This window comes from Tyto alba, unplaced genomic scaffold (genome assembly GCF_018691265.1).
Source record: "Tyto alba isolate M040663 unplaced genomic scaffold, T.alba_DEE_v4.0 Super-Scaffold_6, whole genome shotgun sequence".
Classification (NCBI taxonomy): Eukaryota; Metazoa; Chordata; class Aves; order Strigiformes; family Tytonidae; genus Tyto; species Tyto alba.
In genome coordinates, this window is record NW_024881327.1 from 47,344,839 (window position 1) to 47,356,188 (window position 11,350).

Below are 11,350 nucleotides of genomic sequence, written 5' to 3' on the forward strand. Positions count from 1 at the left end.
CTGGGGCAGGAAATTTTGTTTGGGTTTAGATCCTTGTAGCACATATGTCCATATCACAAGCAATTGAGTTTTTTTCAAATAAATCTTTCTTTCCATTTGTAATTTTCATATGCTGCCATCTTTCCGTAAGGAATTGTTCATGGCAGCTTTTGAGGGCAAGGAACAATGGACATGCTTGCAAAGTAGGTGCTGAATACAAGTCAAGACTAAACAACAAGTGAGGGGCCTAAATCCTAGAGCCACCTTCAGCAAAACCAAGCTAGCTCCAATACCGTGTGATCAACAGGGCATGCTGAAGGTTTCTCAGCCCTGTATACAAAGCCGAATATTGTAAAATCATGGATGCCAAGACCCCCTCCTGTGACCCTCTCATAAGAAGGTGAGAAAGAGAAAAGCATAAAAGTGAAATAGGAGACTTGTAGAGCTGAGTCTGCTGCTCCTGCTCTCACTGGAGGGATGCTATTCAGGAGAAGGAATGGCTGTCCCACAGACATCAGACTTGCCCTTTCTCTCCTCTTTCCAGCCAGCTTCGTGTCCCCTCACAGCCCTGGGCTGCTCCTGGAGCCAACAAGCCCCTTCTCAGCTGTGGGACACCAAGATCCTTTTTCTTGAATAGGAGTCACCTTCACTGGGAAAGAGTCCCTCCCTTAGGGTAATGTAACCCCCACCCAGCTCTATACCTGGAGTGGCTTGATTAAGGCGGTTTCCAGAACTATGAATCCATGGAAATCAGACCAGTTACAATGTCAGATGACTTTGGCCAGCTACCGTTTGAGCTTAAGCAGCATCAATCAGTGTAGTAGGTAGTAGCTACAAATACTGGGAAGAGAGATGAGATGACAATAAAACACCAGGATTAAAGTAAAAGAGGAATAAGTTTAATAAAACCTAGCTGGAAACTTTATTTGCTCCAATTTCTCCTAAATCAATTTTTCTCCATCTTCTGACCCCAACCCAGAACGACTGATGCTTCCCCTTAGCTAACAAGCCATTTGGCATGTCACTTGGCATTTGAGTCCCAGATGGACTTGTCATTTTATAAAATAGTGGGAGAAGTTCACAAACACAATCCCTCCCAAAATAAGTCCCCTCTATTTCTTGTGTTGGCCTATTGTGCACAAAAATGTCATCTCTGTTTGCTGAGAGGAGCAAAGTGAGTAAAATACAGAGAGGGAAATCTTGCTTTCACTCCAGCACTGTTTGCTTCAAAACATTATGCAATGCAGATTAATGTTTTAGCACAAGAGAGTTCAGACAAGATCCTCACATTATGCCTTCTCAAAACAAAACAAAAAAAAAAAAAAAAACAAACAAACAAAACAAAACAAAAAAAAACAAACAAACAAAACAAAACAAAAAAAAACAACCAAAAACCTAAGAAAGGAGGAATCTTTTATGAGAGGATGACACCAAAAAGAAGTCCACATTTTGAGAAGTTGAATCTGCAGCAAAAGTAAGGAGGCTTAGTGGAAATAAAGGAAAGAGAGAGAGCGAGCTCTCTCAGGGTTAAAACCACACAATATCAGTGGCCCACAGGGAACTTTCTTGATGTACACACGGGTTTCACTGAGGTCTTGGTTTGCCAGCACCCACAGTCCTGCTCTGTTCCTTGCTGCAAATCATTTGTAAAGCCAACAGGATTAAATAGACATGATAAAGTAGGTATTGTTCTTGACCATAAGTCCAGACTCTCCTGCAGAGCTCAGATGCAAGCAAAAGCAGGTAAACCTCTTCAAATGCTGCTTTTTAAAATAAGCATCAGTAGGTGTACCACAGTAGTCCCCATTTCTGCCTTTTAAGATCCTTTGTACACAGAGATTTATTACCAAGATAGGTTGATGCTGGTAATGTGAATTTCACCAGTAAATCCATATGGAACCTTTGATTTTTCATCTTTCTGTGGCCATATACCTACCACTGGCTGCAAGGTCTCTATCAGCATAAAACTGTGTCAAATTGTCCTGCACTCCTGACTTCACTCTGGAACCAAATCTCCCCCCCGTCAGCTATAAGTCATCAGCTGCAGCTCGCAAAAGTGAGTGTACCTTACACCTGTGAATGGTTAAAAATTTCCTGCGAAAGTACTTGTCTTATTTGGAGGTGAAGAGTAGTCACAGAAAACATTAATTTCATTCTAAGTAGTGATGTTTTTCTAGGAAAATGTGCATATGTACAACTATATATGTATATGTACATATATATATGTGTGTATGTTCAAAGTTTTTAAACAGTGACAATGTTTTGCTTCTTTTTTATTTATAAACAATACCCCAGAGAAAGGCAGTGAACCTTTTTGGGGAAAGTTCTTCCCCAGAATAACAGCTCTATTGATGAGCCATTCCCAGCCATAGCAGATTCCTCACCTCCCAGCAGAGGAAACTGAGGCAGGGAGAGGACGAGCAAAGGGCCAAAGTCAGGAGCTGAAGTCTATGGCCAACACCCCCTTGGCACCTCATCCCCAATGCTCGCTGTCTAGCAAGACCTTGCCCATGAAGGCCACACACCGGTCCAGCCTTGGTGGCCTCCACTGGTTGCTCCACCAACCCGCACACTGACTGCTTCCATGTGAACTGCTCCCCACCTTGCTGCTATCAACCTTGAACAAATCTCTGCTTTTGGCTTCCCTGTTACACAGGTGGAGAGAGATCCCGTTACATGCTGCTGGGAACGGCTTGCGGCTGAGTTTCTCAGTGCTGCAACACCTTTATATCTCTTTCATTAATTTCTAATCTACCCCTTCCCCCTCCACATAGCTCTGGACGGGGAAACATCTGCAAATAAAGAAGGGATTTGCTCTTGTCTCTTAAAAGACAACCTCTCATTCATTTTTCTCTTTCTGTTGTTATTGTTGTCGCTAAATGAGACAGATGCCATGTATTTATGTTTTCTGATCTAAAGCATGCTGGGGACAATAGACTGACTTCTATTCATTCCCATGCACACTGGACAAGGGGTAATACCTACAAACTTCATCTCCTTATACACTCCTTAATTTACATAATTTCTTTTTACGAACCACTGAGCTAGTCCATGCAAAAAGTGAACAACATACAATGCACCAGGTTTTCTATATTTTCCCTTTGGGCATCTTTATCTAGAATTTTAAAGCCATTATTAAGTAATGCTTTCACTTTATTTTATGTTTTAAAATAATGAAGTCTAATAAAATTGATTTCCAAAGCCATTCAGTTTTAAATGTAATAAATCAAGCTGTAGAGAGATACTGTGTTTGCATGTCTATGTATGCCAAATACAACTAAAATTAATACCTTGATGTTTTACACTATTATAAAATGTGGTTTTATATCTTTTTTTAATGCCAGCTTGATTAATTGGTCCCCTAACTGAACATTCAGGCTGCTACTGTGACAAAATGTTTTGTGGGTTGACTGGGCGATGGATTATTATAAAGAGCTGAGTAATTAACTCTATTGGGAGTCTTATATCAGGCATTGGAGTCCAAACTAAGCCATGATGACTTGGTGTTAGAAATGAGCCAAATGCCAGGGGGTAAATTCATACCTGTTGTAATCTGCTATGCAGCCCACTGGAGTTACTGCAGGAAGGGGTTTTACTTATGCCTTATGTTTTCACTTGTACAGTGCAAAGGTTAAGGCTGTCAGGCCAGGCTGTTTGAAAACTTAATGATTAAGTATTATCACTGTTTGCAGAGTCATTCTTCAAATGTTTTCAACATAGAACAGTTTATTAAATGTCTGGCAGACTTTCACTGAGAAATGCCAAGATGTGATTTCTCCCCTTCCTCACTGTTATTTTAATACTTAGCACCTCTGCAAGCAAGGGGAGAGAAAGAGAAGAAAATCCCCAAAATAAATAGAGCCTGATACTCAAAATGCAGCTACTCATGACTCCGGGAGGGATGCAGGCACCATCAGAGGTTTGCACTGGGAAGGGCTGTGTGGACCAGGAGTTGTCAATTGGTGCCACCAGCCTGCAAAAGAGACACACAGATCCCACGCAACACATCCTCCTTCTGGGTTCTTCCTGGTAACCACCGTGAGCTCTCCAGTGGAACGCTGCCCTTTTCCATTACATTTCTTGGCATTTCACTGATTTATTTCAAGCATAAGCACTACTCTGGCCTGTGTGATGCACTGCCTGGTCCATCACCTTGGGTTGAGGACACCTTGCCCCCACCATGCAGTGGGACTGCTGCACTCTGTACATGGAATTGCCAAAAAGGCTTTCACAATGATTTATAAGACTCTGAAATGCCAGCAACCTGAACACCAGTTGATTCTGGCTCATTGTTAGATAAAGAAAACACTTCTTGTTTCCCGTCAACAAATAATGACTTAAACTTTTAAGAATGTGTGAAAGAGAATGGGGATGCCTCTGTATCCCTAAATAATTCATAGGAGAAGGGGAGTCCAAAAGGAAGAACACCATAATGGAGAAAAGTGGAAAGAATTTAAAGAGACCCTGGAGAAGCCTGAAATCTATTTCACAGATGTTATTTTACTGTGCTAGAGAAGTGTTTCTCCTAAAAAAGAAAAGGCAGAATATCATGGAGAGATTAAAAGTTTATAGCTCAAACAGTGTAAAGAACCTAGGCCAAAAACTGCTCCTAAATTAAGGCATTGCTTTTAGCATTGGGAACAACAGGGAGGGGAAAGAAGGAAGTGGTAAATTCTGGATACCTTCTGCAGCCGCAGAGTCAGAGAACCTGTTCACAGCCTCCTGTATGGAGGAGAGGGGTGCTAGTGGGCAAGTCTTACCGCGCTGGGACAGCAGCGATGCTGGGGGCTAACAAGCAGAGGTGGGCAGCCAGGTACGGCACTGCAGGCAGCAGATATGGTAACCTCAGGTTAGACGACTACTGTCAGGCGTGAGGGACAGATATCCCTTCAAGGAAGATCTTACGTGTCATCTAACACCATAAAGAGCAATGACATGAGGCAGAGACTGGTTTTCTGTGTCTGCAGCCCCACCGCTGTGTTCGTATCCTTCCTCTGGGGCCTCTAGCTCCCAGTATGAAAATCTTGACACAGAGATGGAAATAGCTCTTCTGTTCAAATAGAAGAGGCATTTCCCTATATAAGAGGCATAGAATGGCCTCCCTTTTGGTCTGTTTTCTGGTTCTTTCATTTGTGACGTCTTTGATTTCATGAAGACATAATATCCCATGCTGACACATAGCTCACCAAAGAGCTCCCGACATCTGACATATTGCTGCTCGCTGCAAACTGGCACCAAGTGTTTATGAAGCAGCAGCTTTCTACTAGCAGATATTTGCTGTGATCTTCCAGGAATTTGATCAGACTTCTAGCATTCAGACAGCATATGAACAAGCATCCTTCCTTTCTTAATGTGGAGTATGAGATAACATGGTTTTTCAGTATATTGTTCCTCCAATGACTTCATCAGGACCCTTCAGAACCCAAGGTAAAGTAATAGCTCTAGTGATTGAAATATTTGCGTTTTCTTAAAAAAAAAAAACAAAACAAACTTTGAAAACTAGAAAAAAGCTTCTAGACACAGGAAAGAAACAATACTGGACAACATACATTTCCAGATCTGTCATGTATCTTTCTCTTCTGTATGGAGCACTGTGCGGCAGCTAGTTACACTTTGGAGTGAGTTTTCATTAAAGATGTCTAATGCTGTAGAGCAGGACCCAAATCAAAAAACTTTACACAGCAGCTTGCTGCAGGAGACAAATCAACTTTACAGTGGCAAATAAATAGACTAAAATTTTTCTAGGCTAGCCTCCCTTACTGTTTCCTATCACCAAAAGTACAAACAAAACACTGGATGATACAAAGAGAAGAGATCATTTCTATGCTTATTGAGAACACAGAGAGTTGGACCCATTTTAGTAACTTTGTTTGGTCTGTCTGAGACAGATTAAAGGAAACAGTGATTTCTCATTCAAAAGCCTATGCTTGTTAAGGGAGAGATGCTTCATGTTTCCTCAGAAGCATGCATCATTAGGGAAATATCATCTTCCTCCATTAGAATAAATTACCATGCAGTAAACATATGCTACTGTTAATTGTACTGGAAAAGAAGAAAGCATCTATTGCCTTCTATGGTTAACAAGTTAAAATGGATAAGGAAAATGAATTAGCTTCATAGCCACTCTTTCAGTTATGTCTTGAAAGCACAAATATCCATATTAGGTTTACAAAAGGAAATAGACATTTAATTTACAAGGATTATTTAATAATCCTGCCAGTGTCTGAGAAGGAAGAAATAATGAAGAAGGTAGGATATTTGATTGCTTGTCTAGCCTGCACCATGCCAGCTAAAATATTTTTATCATGCCCAGTCCCTGGGGTCAAAATCTATTGACATAAATTGATGTAAGTTAAAAATAAGTCTGAGAAGCACATGGACTTTCTCCTAATTTACATGACTGTAAATAACAGCAGACTCCCTGCATACCTGGATAGCTTCATCTGACAGAGTTACAGCTGCAACCGCAGGAACCGTAATGTGGCAGAGCAGTGTCCACGTCTCCCTCTGCACATGGGTGGGAAAAGTCAAACCACACAGGGGGGCCTGAACCCACAGCCCTAAAAGCTGCTGGGGTCTCCATGGTGAGGGCATCTACAGGGATGATACAGATCACAGTGCACTCTGAGTCATCATCAGCAGTACCAAGGAAAAGCCTGATTTTTCTCCACTTAGGGATAGGAAGAGGGAGCGCATAGCAATCCCTTAACTTTCGATGGGTCCCATGGATGCACCTTACCTCAGTCAAGGGGATCTTTCATTAAAATAACCCTCAAACTGCAGAAAATACGATAATTGTCTCTCCCTTCATCTCCTTTGTCTGCATATTAAACCTCTGAGGGAAAGATATCTAAGAAGGCTTATTTAAAAAATTAAGGGGAGGATGTTCACTTCAGCTGACACAGCCAAAACCCAAAAGTATTGCAAATGTTGCCATTTGGAAAGGCACTTCAGTGCCAAGGACTTGTGCACAGACTGCTTGTGAAAATCTGGGTTTACTTGGCTATCAGACTCTTGTTATCTAACCAGCTATGGCAGCATCTAGCCATCATTTAGTAACAACTTTACTCAGACAGACCAAGGTACATGAAAACTTATTAGTATATCTCCCATTTTGCCTTCAAAATATGCATATATATGATACACAAACATAAAATAAGCATTCATATGTATATATACAAATTACTGTGAGTAGCAAGCACAGATGTTTGACTTACAAATTTATACGTTGATAATATTATCTCCTGTCAAATGAGCATAATTCAGAACTGGAACAGAGTCTAATCTGCATCCCAAATATGAGAGTTTACATCTTGTGAAACCAAGGACTTTTCTCTTATTTACACTGATGTAGTCAGAATCAGAATCTGACCCACCCATAGCATGGAGGAGTAAAAAATGAGATGCAAATCTTAGCTCATTTCACTTCTACATGGATGCAAATGCCACATATTATGTTGTATGAAGTAAAAGTGCTCAGACATCATTCTGCCTTATCAGACCTTGGTACAAACACTGGATTTATGAGCTGCACATTAAGTCCCATGATTTATGCTTCTTTCTCTGCTCAGGTTTGCTGCCTTCCCCCAGGGATTGTGTCTGTGTCCGTAGGCACTTTCTAAGATTTCTGTGCACTACCTAAACAAAATGGCCTTTCATGAGGCCAAATACATCACATCAAGAAAGCAACTGTATTTCTTTCATAACGGTTTAAGCTCCATCAGCTATATGAGTCTCAGTAGCCGGTTTCTGGAAAATAGTTAGCTCTGTGTGTACCAGAGCGATAAATTAATAGAGAAATGTTCTTTTAATTTAGAACTGCCCGTGTTTCTGTCACTGGCCATAGGGCACCCTGACAGGCATACAAGGCCCCTCTGTTTGTGTCACCATCCTTAATGCAAAGTAGGTAAACTCTGACGCAGGCTCTTTTCCAGCAATGTAGCAGCTTTTTCCTTTTATTTCACTCCTGAAGTGTCATTTTAATGTGTTCAAAATGTGAGGGTCCAGGAGAAAAAATTCAAAGAAATACCAACTCCCACAATTTCTTCTGTTTTTCATGCAATAGCACACTCTAAATGATCCTATGAATTAATCAGCATCTGCAGAACTACACCTCACTTGAGTTTCCTTGGACAGAAATTCTATAGCTGGCAGAGAAAAGAGCCTCTATCATATTTTCATCTACCACTATATGTAAGAAGGATTTTATTTGCATGTCTGCTGCAGCTCAGACTTTGTTGCAACAAGGCATCTGGGAAGTCAGCATTCTAACGTTAACAGCCAGGACTCTGCTGCTTTGAAATAGTATATGTGTTATATGGGATGCGCATGCCATATCCAAAGATGGAGAAAATGCATAAAAAAAAATGTGCAGCAGAAAAAAGATAAGGATAAAGAAGGTTTTTCTGTCTCTAAACACTGACACACCGTTTTGTTTGAAAGGGAGAAATATAAATATATTTCTTTTAAAAAATGATCATCTATCTGGGCATTAACCCAGTTTTCCAGTCTCTCATATTTATAGCTTGCCTTACAAGCTATTTGAGTCTCTTTCATTACAAATACCCCAGTTTCTAGGGGCTGAAACCTTGATTAATAAAAATAACAATGATGATAAAAAGTTAATGATGTGCTCATTTTATTTGTAGATTGCATCCCTGTTCCCCACCATTTTTTCATTCTGGGCAGCATCCAGAATTGAATTCAAGGACCTCAAATGTAGCTTAGGAAGAGTTCAAGCTCCTAACATTGAGAAGAACAATCCAAAACCAACCCTCTGAAAGGCTTCAGTTACTTTAAAGGTCTTTATTTTCTGATTAAAATGTTCTTAAGCTGTTTATTCAAGGTGAAGGAGGGTCTAGAGATTGTGTCTTTCTGTCCTTATGGCCTGAGTGCTCTAACTGGTAGTCATAACAAAAAGCTGAGCAGAGAAGAAAGGACCAGAGGTCTTTCAACAAAGAGTAGGGATCCTGTCGGCTGCACTGAGATATTTGATTTTGGTGCCTGCCTAAAGAACAAGTTCAGACTCTTATTTCATGTAGGGGCAGAAAGGTAGCCCTCAATTATGAGCTACTTCTGGATAAGAAAGATATTTTTTTCCTTTTGATGGTTCAGATGTTCCCCCCACCCACTCCCAGTAAATCTTTCAGCAGTAGAAATGTGGGGCTCACTCAGTCTTCCATGTTTTATCATTTTCAGCTGTTACAGCTTTAAATATCACAAATACCTAAATCTCTTGTTTGGATACAATACCTACAGTGCTTTTTGCCTTTTTCTTTTATTTTTAGATTGTAAGGTGAGAAACACAGATAACATCTCTTCTCAGGCATAGGCAAAGTGCTTATTCTCAGCAATACAAAAACTTACATAATAATGTCATGAGAGAAAGACAAGAGGAGCTGGTGTGTTTTGTTTGCTGCACTTCTGCTGCAAAGGCAAAGTAAAGCAGGCAACAGAGTTTGCTCCTAACATAAATGATCACCACCTGTGAAGGCAAAGCAACCTGGTCTGTAAGTAGCTGCCCATGCAGGTGCGTATGCACAGTAACGTGTTCATCACACAAAGACCAGATTAGACAAGTTTTGTGCATTTTTCCCACTTTACAGCTGTGGCACATGCAAAGTCCTTGGGTTAGTGTATGAACCCTGTATCTCCAGAATGACCTTTTTTCCCCCACTGCCCATAGAGAGAGTCTATGAATCCAGGTATGGATTCAGCATTGCAGATGTGAGAGTTATTGAGATGAATCCTGCCCATCATGCTTTCAAAACACTCAATGTTCATCTGCAGCTGGAAGTAACGTGCAGCTGAACTACCCTTCATTGGACACCTAGAGCTAACTTGTCTTCTTTCAAAGCAGTGCAGGATAAAATGTCTGGGCTAGCTCCTTCCCACGTTGCTGCCATGGGAGCCCACAGTCATTTGCACCAGCTGAAGTAGTTCACACCAGCACAACCACCAGTGTTTGTTGAAGGGAGACAGTTTATAGGAGAAAAAGCTCTCCTCTGACAGTAGAAATGCCAGCAGTAAAAGAGATCTATGGAGGTGAGCTCCAACTCTGCTGCAGAAATCCCAATCAGGTACAAGTCAGGTTTGCACTGGGTTGAACTGTAACAAATAAATAAGCTTTTCCTTCTCTGACAGACAGAAAGTTTTTGTTCTAGTCCAACAAGAAGGACAAGGAATTCCCATCATTGTTTCATGTTCCCCCCCCCCCGTTTTCTTTTTAAGTCCATTTTTCAAAAAGTAATTTTGAAATGTTCTGGGAAATCCAGGGGGTAGCAGTGCTAATCTATCATCCTCTTCTGATAACATTTAATTAAAAACCACAGCTATTAGTCATCTGCTACCCCACCACCAGGGCTGACCTGACAATATCTTAACACACTGGTGAAAGAAAAATTGAGAAGATTCTTTTTCATTTTATTTTATCGTAGCAGCAGGGGAACACAAGCATATAATTTAAGGGAGGGCAAAGACAGCTTCTTCTGCCAGTTTCTCAGGAGGTTAATCCAGGTTTTTCTAACATGAGGGCATTTTTTCTGCTGTTGCAGCCAATGTGGTTGGTTTTAAAAAAAAAAAAAAATAAAACAAAACCAGAAACAGCTACTATGGAACAAAGTTCTTGTGTGACAAAAGCTACCCCAACCCTCCCTACAGAACCTCTGTAACTTGAATTTTCAGCCTCTGCAAGGGTTAGACTTTTCCCTAAATGGCATGGGAAGCCAGGAAGAGTCATGTTTAATAGTAATAGAGAATATTTCCCAAACCCCAAATGTTGAGTTGGATATAGACTGATGAGATCTGGGCTCAGCTTTGCCCATCTGCTCTCAAACATGCCTCTTCATATACTTGCTGGCTAGACACGTGCCCTGGTGGAGAAAGTCCTAAAGCCACAGTACCAGGAAATATGCAAAAGGTGAGTCAAGACAGTTTTAATTTACACTCATTTGCCTTTTCTGTGGTTTAGCTAAAAATTACCTAAGCTGAAAGGTTCAGAATCACATTTCAGAGATTGATGAGAGACAGCAGCACAGCTGATCTTGAGACAAACTCATGAGAAGGTTAAAGGCCAATTGTAACTTTTGGGTCTACATCCTGGTTCCAGGGTGGGAGAGAGATGCAGGTGTAATTTCATTTTTGGTCAGATTCCCAGTCAGATTTGCGTAACATTAACCTTACTATGAAGTTGGACAGAACATCTAGGGGTGTCAGAAAACCACCTGAAATAAAACTGTGAACTTGATGAAGCATGAAAGTCTCCATCACCATATTTCAGAGGTGGAAATTGCCAAATTACTGAGCAGAGGAGATAAAAATTACAGCATGGCTGACCTAAATTATAAAGTATTTAGATATGCCTTAAAAAAAT